Source organism: Notamacropus eugenii, chromosome 3 (genome assembly GCF_028372415.1).
Source record: "Notamacropus eugenii isolate mMacEug1 chromosome 3, mMacEug1.pri_v2, whole genome shotgun sequence".
NCBI classification, from domain to species: Eukaryota; Metazoa; Chordata; class Mammalia; order Diprotodontia; family Macropodidae; genus Notamacropus; species Notamacropus eugenii.
The window spans coordinates 234,778,254-234,794,424 of NC_092874.1; positions in this window are offsets into that span (position 1 = coordinate 234,778,254).

The window sequence follows — 16,171 nt, forward strand, 5'->3', positions numbered from 1 at the left end:
TCATAAAGAGTTTAAATTGCTTTTGTAAACAAGATAAGTAGCTAAGCCTCCTCATTCTCTATCAACTGCAAAACTTTTTTTTTTTTTTTGAGAAATGCTTTTCCAGAATTTTCCTTTGGCTAAATTGTTTTGTAGAAGATAATTGGCACATTTTTTTCCCCTCCTTCTCCTTTTACAATGACACACACAAAGAGTAGAGCAGCTGCCTGCCATTTGGTTTATAATTCCACCTGGGTGTGTGTGTGTGTGTGTGTGTGTGTGTGTGTGTGTGTGTGTGTGTGTGTGTGTGTGTGTGTGTGTGTGTGTGTGTGTGTGTGTGCGCTTTGGGGAGGGGGTGAAGATAGCATGAAAGGAAATGTTCACAGAGAACCACAGTGCCTCCTCTCTGACCTTCGCCTCCTACTCTTTGCAAACTTGTCTGGTTCCACAGCAGCTGACAAATTCTAAAGAAAGGAAGGTAGGGGGTGGAGAAGAAAGAAAGAAAGAAAGAAGCCCTCATGAGGGCATTTAGCACCTGTGAAAACAGCAGAGACTTGAGGATTTTCCACTCCGTGGTAAACCTTCATTTGGTCTTTGTTTGGGTTTTCCTCAGACACAGTTTTGTTTGTCCATCCTCTCTGGTCACCTCAGCTGTGACAGTTTGAAGGGGAGGCACTATTTGCTATTCATGCAAGGTGCAAAGAACAAATAGAGGAGATTGCTCCAGACACAGGGAGGCCCAGATGAATGTAGAGGAGGTGCCAGACCTTCCTTGAAGAAAGTGATTTCTGTTGTTTTTAGTATGTCTTGAAATATTTCCCCTGAGGCATCTTTTGACTCACTGAAAGAATTCTGAGCATCCCCTGGGGTCTCTATTGATTTTCCAGATGTGTCTTTTCAAGGGCCTCTCCCTTCCAAAGAAGGGGTGAGAGGGAAAAGTTGGGAGGGTAGAGGCACTTCCTTAACTGTTCGTTAACACTTAGACCAGCTCTTCCTTCTCTATGCTCCATTTTTAAATCAGCTAGGGGTAAAAGCAGCACTATCCCTGCTGTTTTCCCATATGTAACTTATATTTGACTTAGAAATGCTGCACAAGATCGATGGCTCAATTTGAGGTTTAATTTTGAGATTAAAATGGCCAAATCTCTCCATTAACTTTCTTGAATTCTTGGGGCGAGTCTTGATTGTTTAATTCCTAGCATTTTGGTCACTCTTTATAGTATGCATTAGACCCATTCATTTCAGATGCTCTAATGTTTATGCCTGTTGAGGGGCCCTACCTAAACCACTGGGGTATCAGTCTGTCATGAAATGTAAACCTCCAGGCTTCCTAGCATTATAGACTTGCCTTAAAAGCTAGACTCATGCTTTCAGTCAACCAGTGAATTTATAGTACAAATAAATTCATTCTTCTTGTTTGTTTGCAAATGAGCAACCTTATTCTCCTGAGTTCTGGATTTGTAATAAGAACAACAGAAGGGATGATCAGCTAATGTTTAGTATCCATATGCTTCATTAAAGTGACCAGATGTCCTGATTTAGGCAAGACAATCTAAGATTTTGATTTCCTGTCCCTCTTGACATTACATCCCTCAAAATGTTCACTAAGAACAGATTTTTGGATTGCTCTGTCCCTTTATTATTCCTCACTTTTAAAGAAAAATCTATACAAGTTAAAAGTCAGAAACACTTGTAGGTATTATAATTTGTAATTGAGAGAAAGGAGGTATATTTCATCTTCTTGTTTGGAGATTCAGTTCAGTCTCAGTGGATTTTCAATTGACCTCAGTAGAGGTAGTTGCAGAAGTAAGTTGTCTGAAGATAAGGTTCCTCATTAAACTTGAGATCAGGTAGCTAGGTGTCATACTGGATAGAGCACCAGACCTGGATTAAGAAAACAACTCTTCCTAAATTCAAATCTGGCCTCAGATACTTCCCAAGTGGCTGACCTCCGGGGACCTCCGGGAAAGTCACTTCACCCTGTTTGCCTCCCTTTCCTCATCTGTCAAATGAGATAGAGAAGGGAAATAGCAAACCACTCCAGTATCTTTTCCAAGAAAACTCCAAATAGGGTCATGAAAAGTTGGGCACAACTGAACAACAAACCTGAGGTCTACTTAATGGTAGAGGAGGCTTTTCTCACCTCTACAACCTCCATGGTAAACAGTCAATCACAAGGAGTACAGAAAGATAGCATGTTTTCATCAGTTGGCACATACTGGCTGTATGATTCTGGGCAAGTCACTTAACTTCTCACTATTCTAGGAAACTATCTAAGAATAGAGAAAAGTTGCAGAGAAAGTGCTGATCTCAAATATTAGCATCTTTTTACCTGGGAGTTTCTTTTATCAGTTCCCATCCCTATTCTTCTTCTTTCCCTAGTTTTAATCATCCAGCCAAAATCTTGCATGGGTGAAAATTGTTTCCTAGTACCTTTCCTGACTCTATTTCTGCCTTCATTCCCTTGCAATGCTAATGTCCTCTACCACTCTACCTACTTTTTATTCGTATCTCTATAGGTCTTCCTATGTACAAAGACATTTTGGGTGACATAGAAATACATCTGGCTGATCTCAAAAACTTGCACTGAAGGACTTCTTGATCTTTCTATCCACCCTCTGAAATGTGTTGTCTCTCCAATTTGAGTGTAAGCCCCTCGAGAGCAGGGATTGCTTTTTGTTTGCTCAATTTACTCCTATTAAAGGGGGACTGGTCAATGAAGACCCAGTCCTAGACCTTACCATTCTCTATGTCAGACTATGTGCCCATATTTTTTTACTGTTTGCTGTCAGTTTACTTCATGATGAAGAAAAGGCCTTGGGTGGCTATTGAGACAGAATTGAGAATACAAGCAAAAGACCTCAGACTAAATTGCTCTCTTTTCCTTCCTGGTGTGTTTATCCTTCGTTGCTAAAGAAGACTATGCCATCAGAGAAATAATGACATGACTTGCACTTTGTTTTGAGTGAGGGAGGGCTGTTCAGGTCATCAGCCTCACTTCTCCTCCAGGGCCATCTGAATCCAGTGACCAGATGTTCATCAGGATGACTGGAGAAGACCCAGGATGAGGCAATTGGGGTTAAGTGACTTGTCCAAGGTCACACAGCTATTCAGTGTCAAGTGTCTAAGGTGAAATTTGAACTCAGATCTTCCTGACTCCTGCACTGGTGCTCTATCCACTGCACCACCTAGCTGCCCCTCCTTCCTGATGAACTACTTTGGGGGAGAGATCTTGAATTCTGCCCACCTTGGCCATTGCCAAGGCCCATCCACACATACTCCAGTTGTTGTTTTTGCCTCCTGCTTAGGTCTTCTTATCTTTGGTTCAGGACTCTTTGAGATTCTGAAAGGGAACCAATAGTAGCATTTTCTTGCTATTGGGTGTAAAGAAGAGCACAGCTCTGAGGAAAGACCCTTTGGACAAAGTATAGTTATGAATCCACTCAAAAGCAAAGGGAGTAACTACTCCCCTATTTCTGTGATGCTACATTCAGAAGTGAACTTGCTGGGATGAAATGTTTGTAACAACTGCTTGAAGGTTGGGCCAACTCTCTCCAGGAACAAAGTTGGCAGAGAGGACTGCCCCATGCAGTTGGAATGTTCAGTTCAGGTGGAATGTTTTGCAGGGTGGTGGTCATAATCTCAATCAAGGATGTATTTGGTATAGACATGACTAAAAGAGGTAAGCATGGAAATTATATTATGCTTAAAAAGGTACCACAGAAAATAGAATAATGTCAAATATATATATACATACATACATATATATACATATACATACATATGATGTATATATGGATATATAAATACATAAGTATGCATGTCTATATACACACATAAACACATATATACTCATATACACATATATAGGAACTATACATACGTGTGTGTGTGTATAAAATCTTAGCAACTAAGGACTAGGTGACAAAAGTGTAATATCTTGGGACCTCAGTATGTCCTTTTTGGTTCTAGATAAATATAATAATAAGATGAAAAAGAATGACATTAAGAACATGAATTTTTTTTACAAAAGTTAAATAATAAAAGTTAGATCCTTGTATACTGAATGGAATTCATAAATTTTCTCAGCTTTGCAAGACACCATTATAAAAACTGACCCCTGTTGGGTTCATTACAACCTCATGACCAAATGCAGAAAACCAGAAATATTTAACACATTATTTAATGACTACAGCACAGTAATATTATAATAAATAAAGTGAATTTGGAGAAAAGATTCAGGAATAATAAAGAATAAATCATATAATTGTACAAAATATGAGGCTCAAAGAACATATTAGATAATTTCACGAAAGAAAATAGCAATAATGGAACAATATAGTAGGACTTTTGAGACGTTACCTAAGAAGTTATTAAAGGAATTAGGTAGAATGTATATCTCTAAACAGTTTTGTTAGCAAAAGATCAATAGCTTGGACATACAGTCAAAAAAAAATAGTCTAAAAATCTAGAGAAGGAAAAAAATGAAAAATTCCCAACAAAATTAAAAAAAGAAAGATAATTTGAAAACTAAAGAAGAGATTAACAAAATTGCAACTCAAAACATGGAATTTATGAATAAAAGTAGTAGTTGTTTAAAAAAATCATTAGCCAATTTGATCCAAAAGGAGTCAAAATTTGTGGAAAAATTATAAAAAAAATTTGAAAGAATATTATTAACACAGATGAAGAAATAAAGGAAAATGTTCTGAATTCTTTTGCATAAGAATATGACAAAAAACTGAATGACGATTTATAAAAATACAAAATACTAAGAAAAACAAAATGAAATAATTTAAATGACCAGTTTCAGAAAAAAAGTAATTGAATGAGCCATAAAAGAATGCCTAAAGGAGTAAAATTTAAAAAAAAAAGAAAACAGTATCAACAAAATGAGATAAGATAGATTTAAGAGTGAACTTTAGCAAATACTAACAATTGCTAACCAAAGTCACCCACAGTTGGAGACATAGAAGCCCTCTAAGTGGTATGACCACTCAGACTACTAGTCTTGTTTCTATTCCAGCCTTCTAGTCATCATTTTGGGAAGCAACTGCTGTGAAGAAGGTGTCAGCCTTTCACCAACCAACAAACCAACCAATTTCCATACCTAAAGCAAGTGAGCTAATTCTCATTGAAATAGCAAGGTACCCTAGGAAGCAGCTTTTTCCAAGAAGATTAAATCACTTCTTGACCATCATTTTTTCCCACACTCTGATGGAGGTACCTAATAACCTTGAACCCATAAGCCTTGGGAATAGCAATGGATGTAGCTCAGTGCCTTCACCCATCATCTAGAGGGGAAGCAACCTTTTTGGAGATGCAACCTGGCAATTGCTTCTGCAAGACATGGTAGACTTTAAAAAAAGAAAGTTATCTACTATGAAGGACCTATGAAGGAAGATGCTACCCATATCCAGAGAAAGAACTTATAAATAGAAGTATGTGTAGTGTAGTTTTACATATATACACATATTTATGTCAAATGGTAGCCTTCTCTATAGCAGATTGGGGAGGGAGGGAGAAAAAAAGAGTGGATAGCAGAAAAGATAAGAAAACTTAGAAGGAAACAGAAAAGCAGGATAACTTTGAAAATAATGAAAATGATTTATTATATTTTTTTTTCAAAAAATACAAATAGTTGGAAATAGAAATTCATGGTTTTATGTTGGATTGTTTTTATGTTGAACTGTACACATGGAAACGATTTTTTTTTGTTTTTATAGTTTTGTATTTAAGTTTAAAATTCATAATAAAAAATAGCTTCATGGAAGCAGTAGGATATAAAACAAACTCTTAAGTAATTAGCCTTTCTGAACATTACTAGCAAAGTAACTAGGAAAAGAAATTCCTCTTAAAATAACTGTAAAATATGTAAAACATCTGTATGTGTTTAAATTTCTACAAATATATAAGCAGAATAGGTGTTCATCAACACATCCTTTGACCTAATGGGCCAAAGGAAATGACTAGATATTTTTCAATAAGAAAAAGAAAAGAAACCTATCAGCAACCATATAAAAACAATTCAAATCATTAACAATATGAATAATTTAAAGTAAAACAATTCTGACCTTTCTCTTTATATCCATCAAACTGACAAATATGACAAAATATTTATAGCAGTCCTCTTTTTGTAGTACCAATTCAGAAGGAAAGGGGGAAGGGTGGCCATCATCTGAGGAATGCTGAAGGAAATATGGCACGTGGATATAGTGGAACTATTATGGGGTATAGGAAATAGCAAAAATGAAACTTTCACAATACCTGGGAATACTTGTAAGATCTGATGCAGAGTGAAGTGAGCAGAACCAGGGAGATAATTTCTTCATTGACTACGATAATGTTGAGAAAAACAAGTTTGAAAGACTTAAAAACTCTACTCAGTGCAGTGAGCAACCATGATTCCAGGAGGCTAGTGAAGAAGCATGCTTTGGACCTTTTAGTCACCCAAGAGACCTAAAATTTTAGACATCATTAATTTGTGAAATTATTGATTATACTTATTGTTAAAAGAGAGGGTTCTTATTGGGAGAAGAGGGCATTTTGGGAGATGGTGTGTACGTGTGTGTGTGGGTATTGATAGTGATGCAGAAAAAGAGAATCAAGAAAACATTTTAAAATGCACAAGAGAAAGAAGGAAATCAAAGGGATACATGGAGATAGGGCAGTGTTAGTACTATTATGTTATTTGACATGTTGCTTAAAAAGGCCAAACTGTTTTGGGATTTATGTATGACACTTATTCTTGCTCTACATTGTATATAGAAATGCCCATGTTTGCTGATATTTCTCAAGCTAATAATAAGGAAAGAATAAAAGCCCTTCCCCCATGTTATACTTTAATATCTCAGGTGAACTTTAAATGTCATCTGAAAAGAATTTTTCTTAAATGTGTTCTACTTGAAATGAATGTGGATATTTGAATAGCTTAAAGCTGAACCACTTTATGATGGTTCATCATAATCAAAGTACTGTGGCATGCATATGAATTAGCTATACATAAATAAAGTGATGTGTGTATATGTGCATGTATGTCTGTGTGAAAGAGACAGAGAGAAAAAGGGAGAGGGAGGAAAAAGAGTGAGAGAGAGAAACAGAGAGAGACAGAGAGAGAGAATGTGTGTGCAAGGTGTATTCAAGAGATGAGATTAGAACAATTAATAGAAACATGAATACTTTCACATTACATGAAATTACAATTAAATACTTTGAAAGGGGATAGCCAAGATGGTGGAGTAGAAAGACGCATATACTCTAGCGCTTCCCACACAGCCCACAAAATAACTGTAAGAAGAACTCCCAACAAAGTCTAGAGCAGCAGAAACCACAGAACAACAAATCAAAAGAGATTTCTGGTCAAAGGTAAACTGGAAGGTGGACAGGAAAGATCTATCTCACAAGAGGAACAGGACTTGAACAGACCTCCTGGCAGAGTTCCTAGAAGGGAAGGTCCCAGATACCTCAACACACAAGCAACAAAGAAAGCTCCAAAGGTCAGTGGGGGAGGGCCTTCCCAGCTGGGCCAGATGGAACGGGGTTTCTTCAGCAGTAGCCCCAGGCAACAGCAGAGGCCACAGCAGCAGACTGTAGGCAGCTACAGAGGCCAGGAAGCAACCTGGATCCATTGTTCAGGCAGCTCAGCTTAAATCCTCTGGGGGTAGAGAGCAGCTAATCTAAACCCCAGCCCTGAGTGGTGGCCCTACCCCTACTCAAAGCCCAGGAGAACCAAGCAGCTGAGTCTAAGCTCTTGACAAAAGATTCAGAAGTCAAGGCTTTCCTAGAAAGCTGGGAAAATGCCCAAAAAAGGGAAAAAAAATTAAGACCATAGAAGGTAACTTTCTTGGTAAACAGGTGTCTCCTCCCATGCTTTCTGATGAGGAAGAACAAGGCTTACTGTTACAGGAAGTTAAGACCCTTGTCTCCAGGGCCTCCAAAGTGAACTTAAACTAGCATCAGGCAATAGAAGAGCTTCAAAATTGAGTTAGCAGCTTGCTAAAAGAGAACCAAAAAAATACTGAGGAAAATAACACCTTTAAAAAGAGGCTAATTCAATTGGAAAAAGAGGTCCAAAAAGCCAATGAGGAGAAGGAAGCATTGAAAAGCAGAATTAGCCAAATGGAGGAGAAGGTCCAAAAGCTCACTGAACAAAACAGTTCTCTGAAAGAGAATTGAGTTCAGGGAAATGAATGATTATGAGACAAACCAAGCAGTTAGAAAACAAAACCAAAAGTTTGAAAAATAGAAGACAATGTGAAATATCTCATTGGAAAAGCAACTGACCTGGAAAACAGAACCAGGAGAGACAATTAAAAAATTATGAGACTACCTGAAAGCCATGATCAAAAAAAGAACCTAGACATTGTATTCCATGAAATTATCAGGGAAAAACTGTCCTGATGTTCTAGAACCAGAGGCCAAAATAAATATTGAAAGAATCCACTGATCACCTCCTGAAAAAGACCTGAAAAGAGAAACTCCTAGGAATGTTGTGGCCAAATTCCAGAGTTCCAAGGTCAGGGAGAAAATACTGCAAGCAGCTAGAATGAAACAATTGGAATACTATGGAGATACAATCAGGATAACACAGGATCTGGCAGCTTCAACATTAAGGGATCAAAGGGCTTGGAATAGGATATTACAGAAGTCAAAGGAACTGGGATTAAAACCAAGAATCACCTACCCAGCAAAACTGAGTATAATACTTCAAGGGAATAAATGGTCATTCAATGATATCGAGAACTTTCAAATATTTATGTTGAAAAGACCAGAACTGTATAGAAAATTTAACTTTCAAACACAAGAATCAAGAGAAGCTTGAAAAGGTAAACAGGAAAGAGAAATCATAAAAGACTTTCTAAAGCTGAACTGTTTACATTCCTACATGGAAAGAAAATATTTATAACTCTTGAGATTTTTCTCAGTATTTGGATAGGTGGGGGAATTGTACACACACACACACACACACACACACACACACACACACACACACACATAGACAGAGAGTACAGGCTGTGTTGAATCAGGAGAGATGATATCCACAAAAAAAGATATAAAATAAAAATTAAGGGGTGAGGGAGGAAAATACTAGGAGAAAAAAGGGAGAAATGGAATGGGACAGGCTATAACTCATAAAAGAGATAAAGAAAAATCCTGTTCAACGGAGGAGAAAAGGGAGAAGGGGAGAGGGGCAAAGTGAAGCTACTCTCTCCTTATATGGCTTAAGGAGGGAATAACATGCTCAATAAATTTGGTATGAAAATCTATCTTATACTACAGGAAAGTAGGGGAGGAGGCAACAAGTGGGGTAAGGGGAATGATAGAAGGGAGGGCAAATGGGGAAGAGAGTAACTAGAAATAAACATTTTTGGGAAGGGACAAGTTCAAATGAAGGAATAAAAAAATAAGGGAGGTAGAGTAGGATAGAGGGCAATATAGTTAGTATTATGTAACATGATCATTATGGAAGTCTTTTGCAAAATGACACATATATAGTCTGTATTGAATTGCTTGCCTTCTCAGTGGGGATTGGTAGGGAGGGAGCAAGGGAAAGAAGGTGGAATTCAAAGTATTAGAAACAAATGTTGAGAATTATTATTGCATATAACCTGGAAATAAGAAACACAGGCAATGGGGTATAGAAATTTATCTGGCCCTACAAGAAAAGAGAGAAGATAGGGATAAGGGAAGGGTGGGGTATGATAGAAGGGAGAGCTCATTGAGGGAAGGGGTTATCAGAATGCAAGTTATTAGGGGGTGGGGGGAGGGGAGAGATGGGGAGAAATATTAGACATGTTACAAAGTGATATAAAAGCAATTGGTATTAAAACAATTGACTGAATTAATTACTGAGACTAAATCAGAGATATCTTTAGTTCAGGGAAATGAATTTTAGTCTAAGTCTCCTAGAAGCAGGTAACTTTGAGTAAAATTTGTCATTGATGGAAAAGTTAAGGTTTTAATGGTAAATTTGATTTTATGATTGTTATTTAAGCAGGAACTAGAAAAGGTATAGAAAGGTATGTAAGCCACTTAAGACTTGCCTCAAAAGATGTTCCTTAGCCAATGTGAAATTATAGTCATATCTGAAACCTGGCTATTGGAACTTGCTAGTTTAAGATGCTATGAGGCTATTAAGTGACTGTTCTTCTGAGTCTAACTCCAGGTATGGATAACAACTAAGGCCATGATGCCAGTAGGCCTATGAGATGCTGGTATGAATTGAAAAAGGTGATCTCATGGGAAGGGTGGGAGAGCGGCTGTTCAGCCTGGGCTGAGGTAGGATTCTCTTGATTCAATTTCTGCACTGACACCTGGCAGACTCTAAGCCTCACTGAATGCAAGTTGATAATCTACTCCTGCCTGGAACTGACATGAAGTTGGGGAGATATTGTTACCCTGCAATGCCCCTACTCTTAGTGACAATTTCCTATAGTCAAAATGTTTGTAAGGTTAATACCAGATCTATTAAATTATAGATTGTTGGTAGGGGAATATCTGAGGTCAAGTTTAAAATTAAGCTATTAGGCTTAGGACTTTAGACCAACAACAATAAGTTAGGGTCCTTTAATTCTTAGTAATAGTGTGGAGACAAAAGGTCAAGGGCTTATAAAGTTAGCATACACAGTTATTATGTGTGTCTCAGTTGGTTAATGTTAAAAAAATCTATTTGTGGTCTATATTGTAAATGTTTTTAAAAAAATCACCTGATCAAAAGCTGGAATTGTGTTATGTGATACGAACTGTGTTAAAAATGAAAAATAAATAAAAAAATAAGTGAAACAAAATAAAATTAGAAAAGACTTTGAAAGTATTTTCACATTTATTTTTATGACAAGTTTTTGTTGGGAAAGTTGAACCATTTTTTCCCCAATTTACAGATTAGGAAATTGAGAAGTTTGATTTCCTAAATCCTAGTCCATTATTCTTTCCAATGTCATTCTCTGGTCCTTCGATTTCTTTAGAACTTGGACTACTGTCCCCAGGATCCTGAGACCTGAAAAGTAAGCTTCCATTTAATCTTACCTGGAGCAAGAACACCATTATTTTCAGGCATCTTCAATCTCTGATATTTTCACCCTGCCCTTTTCCAAATCTAGCTTCCTTTTTTATGTTGTCTTCCTCTAGTCATATTTACAGGCAGCATCCTTCTTGTTTTTATTTGTATTTACAGTTCTTAGCATAGCATTTGGTGTGTAGGAAATGCTTAAAAGTTTTTTATTCATTCATTTAACCAGAAGCACTCTATACCTTAGGATCTGGTCCATGAGAGTGGACATGGACATAAAATTCATTACCCTGCAGCCAACCTGGTAACGAAAGAACCTCTCTGGACTTAGTTTGGAGGGTCCTTCTTCAAGGGACCTGAAATTATGATCAAAGTCATTTTAACTTGGTAGGACCTTCTGGAATTTAAGTCTTCCTTGCAGAGATTTAAGAGCCCAAGGTCATCTCTAAACAAAAATGAAGAACCAAGGTCCTTTAGGGAGCCTAAACACCAGATAACTGATTTGACCTTCTTTTCTTCAACATTAGGAACTCTTCCCATGTTTGGAATATATACGTCCACATGCACACTAATATTTCTATTTTCTTATGTAGAATATATAGTTACGTATATGTTACATATGTGTGCATAAATATATACATACCCACATATATGAAATGTGTTCTATAGCTAAAGTGGTATATGTGTTTGTGTTCTAGGTACAGCAGGAAAAGGGGTTTAAATAATTAATAATAGCATGGATACTTTCAAATTTCATAGCAATTTACACATTTTCAAAGCATTTTCACACATAGCATCCTCTTTTTAAAACAAAAGTTTTTATTGAAATCTTTCCATTTACTTTTCATGATAATCCTGTGAGGCAAATTGGATAGTTTTAAAATCCCAAATTTACAGATTAGGAAACTGAGAACCTAAGTTTGGTTCAAAGGTCTCCCTCTATCCTGCTCCAAATTTACTCATTGGTTGTGTCTGAAATGTAGTTTTCCTTCTTCACTTGAAACTTATCATTTGTCTGCTTCAAGAGGTGAGAAGCTTGCCTCATCATTGATCTTCTGGAGTCAGGATTAGGTTTTGCATTCATCAGAGTTCTTAAATCAGACATATGAAATACATTCATACTTATGTGCACATCCACATATGCATACATTCATGCAAACATATATACATACCAAAGTCAACTTAGCATAATGGATAGAAAACTGGTCTTGAAGTCAGGAAGCCTGAGTTCAAATTCTGCCTCTGATCATATTGGTTATATGTCCTTGGGCAGCTTACCTAATCTCTTGATACTCTAGACAGCTCTCAAAGATTATAGATCACAGAGAAGGTAATGTGCCTTTAGCTTAACTGTACCACTTGCAGTAGTGGAAGGACTTTCCTCACTCAGGAGTTTCCTGTGTCTGTGAAATCACATTCTACTTTCTCTCTCTGTCTCTGTCTTTCTACCTCCACCCCTCTCTCTCTCCTCTGTCTTTTCCTGTCTCCTCTCTCTGTGTCTCTGTTTCTCTCTTTGTCTCTGACTCTCTGTCTCTATTTGTCTCTATCTCCTTATCTCTATCTCTCTTTGTCTCATTGTCTCTCATTGTCTCTCTCTGTCTCTCTCTCTCTGTGTCTCTCTTTGTCTCTGTCTTTGTCACTGCGGCTCTGTTTCTTTCTGTGTGCGTCTCTCTCTGTGTCTCTGTTTCTGATTCTCTGTCTCTTTATCTCCATCTCTCTCTGTCTCTCTCTCTCTCTCTGTCTCTGTCTCTCTCTCTCTGTCTCTCTCCCTCCCCCCAACCTCATATTGATTGTAACTTTGTGTAGAAAAATCCCCAAGGAAACTGTTTTCAAATGTATCAGTATAGTTTTGTTGAAGCCACTCTCATAGTACCACGTACTCTTCTTTCTATGTCTACCATATTTCACCCTTTCCTAACAACTTTTTAATGTAGATTTTCCAAGCATTTTCCAGATTCTCCATTTAATTTTACTCGTAATTTTTGTTATTGAATGGGGAATATATGAGAGAATATATTTTTTGGTGAATTTATTTGATTTATCAAAGACAAAGTTATGTAACTATTTCTGCTTTATGGGAGAGTAGCATGGCATTACAAATAATGAAAAAAGACCTAGTTCCAAATTATATCTCCAGTATTTGCCATTTATGTCACCATGGTCAAACACTTAAATATCTGGGAGCCTCAGTTTCCTTATTTGCAAAGTGGATAATAGTGTCTAAAGTTTTCTCACCTTCTCCATTGCTGTGGGAGACAAAGAAAGTAATGTATATAATATACTTCGCACATTAGAACCACTATGTAGTCAGTTATTACTATTATTTTAAAAGACTCATTTAATGGGAAGAAGACAGTCCTCATTATTGCGCAAGTATTGCTTCTACCTTTCAGAAGCTGCCATTGTGAAGAATTTTCATGGTAATGAAGTTGCTATTTATGAAATTCACTCCATATTTTGAAATGAATTCCTTTTAATCCAGATGGGCCCTTCAGGGTAAGATATAAATGAATATGTCTGAGAATCCAGTCAGATGAAAATATCCACATTGGGGGAAAAATGGAGCAATCAACCCAAACATGTGAAAATGATACAAATGGAAACCTGAAAACTATTTTATGAGACCACATGGTGGAAGGAGAACAATGGACCAGAATTCCATGGATATGAATAGTATTTTTGCTTCTGTCTCTGTTATGTGACATGGAGCAAATCATTTAACCTTACATTCCTCCCAGGGATGCTTCATGATGTAGTTCTTCATAATTTCACATAATATTCATGGGGATAAACGAAAACAATTCATGCTCTTCTTTGACCTCTTAAATAAATCCAAGATGGCAGCATCATTGAATCCTTCATATACACTCCTTGAAGGTACTGGTCTTATAAAAAGAAGTGAAATACAACACTTCTCCTTGCCTGGGGTATGTTTGCGTGAGCTAGAAATGCCCCAGCACACACTTGCTGGGAATATGTTTCACATCTGGCCCAACTTGGGAAACTGGGTGGGTTTTACTTTCTGTAGCTGAGTGGAAAAAATGTTGTGTAAGATGCTGGCCATACATTCTGTGGACAGATTGTCATGGAATTTGGTAATAACTTTCAGTGCCCCAGATATTTTCCATGGGTTCTATTCCTTATCACAACTCATTCAGTTTACTCTGGGTATACTTATTTTAGGCACCTTTCCAGAACTGGCTCATTATATTAAATTATTAAATAACCCCACGGTTTAGGCAGCAAATTTTGACTCTCATGCTCTGTGTGAGTACCCTGTGTGACAAAACCCTTTTGGTTTTATTAGATCAGAGATGGAGAAACAGGTTACAAAGGTGGGACCAGCCTCACAGGAGGCATCTTGTAAAAGGCACTAATCACTTACCATAATGCAATATAGTCCAATGAGCGATTCACAATACAGTGAACTGGAATTAACAATATTTTTCAAAAATAATTCTGAGTTTATTTTCTGAAGCTTGCTATGATTAGTTTCTATTCCTGTTGGTTTTTTTAAAAGCTTGAATTACCTAGCCACTATTAAATAGGAAATCCATTTCTCCTTATTTCCATGATTGAAATTCTTAAGGAGATTAACACAAAGCAAAAGTTAACAAAAAGACCCAGGTTTCCCCTCAACATCTTTTTTCCTTTTAAAACTTTACTTTAGCTGATTAAAATATTGAGGTTTTTTTTTTTCTAGTTCTGCAGTAGTTTCAGGAAAAAAAAAAGATTTCCAAAATATGATGTAACACTAGATGTTACTGGCAAGCAACTATAAGGATTTGATCCTTTAATCAAGACTTGCTAAATGCCTCGGTTTGCAAATTGTTTATGAGTTAACCAGGCCTTGCCACACAAATCTGGTCTACTTTAATACAAGTTCAAGTGAGTTGCTATCCAGTAGAGAAAAACTTGAACATCAATGGCCGGAAACAGCTCAGTATTGCTGGCTTTGTGTGGAAGAGAAAGTCTGGAAATGTGTTTTAAAAGGCATTCGATCCATTCCTCTGATTTTCTCTTAAACTCTTCCCTGTCTCCTGGTTCATTTAACATCAGACCTAACTTCTTCCAAGAGGACAGACAGGCAGGCACAGGGTTTGGGTCAAAGCCAATTCTCCTCCAACATGGTTGTGCCCATACTACATTCATAACTCTAATGCTCTTCCTGGCCTCAGAACAAGAATTCTAGCCTTTCTTGCTGGCGAGGACTGGGGTGGGTGGTTCAGTTAACAGTCAATAGTGCTTCGACAGCACCACCATCAGGCTGAATTCATTAACTCACAAAAGGAAGCTTCATCTATTAGGCTCTCCATTGCTTCTGGGACGTGTCTAAGTAGAACTGCACTCTGCCATGGTTCTCAGGGTATGTGTGTGGCAGAGAGAAAAGAAAGGTATTGTCTTCGTTTCTCATCTCAAGGGAAATGTTACAAGAGTTCCTGATCACAGGACAGGAAGGTGGTGAAAATTATATTAGGATTTGTTCTTTGGGCTTTTCTCTAAACCTCAAAGTATATTTTGCCTATTTGTTTTTTCGATTAAGCAGCCTTACCTGGCCCAAATGAAGCGAAAGGAGGAAAACATTACCAAGTAGTCCCTTCTGCTGATTAAATTCTGGTATGTATCTTAACAGTTTAATCACTTGTAGTCAACTTGGTTGTTCAGGGAATAGTCTGATGTATGGATAACCCATACTTCACTTCTTTCCTCTTGATTTCTGCCATGTGGCCATTCCATTAATGCATTAGCATCTTAACAAGTATGATGGAGTGAGAAGGATAGGACTAAGGAATGAAGAAATGATCAGTGCTCATAATTTGATAGCTACTTGGTTAGCAGATGATATGGAAAGAAGTTGAAATTCATGGTTTAGGTGAGAGTTTTAGATAATTTGTGTTTTATTTACCCATCTCATCTCTAAATAATAACCTGAAACCTGTAATTAGCTTACAAATGACACTTACATGAGGCTGCAATACTTACAATAAAATATAAAAGTCAAGCAGAGAATTCAAATATTTCTTTTTTTATCTACTATATTTTATGAATGCTTGATAGTGATATCATAGAAATAGTAAAGCCTATTCTAAATCTCATGAAAATGTCAAGAATTTCTTAAGAAATGATTGGTTTTTTAAAATTATTAACAAAGGTTTAAGTGGATGGCTTATTCACACACTCAAA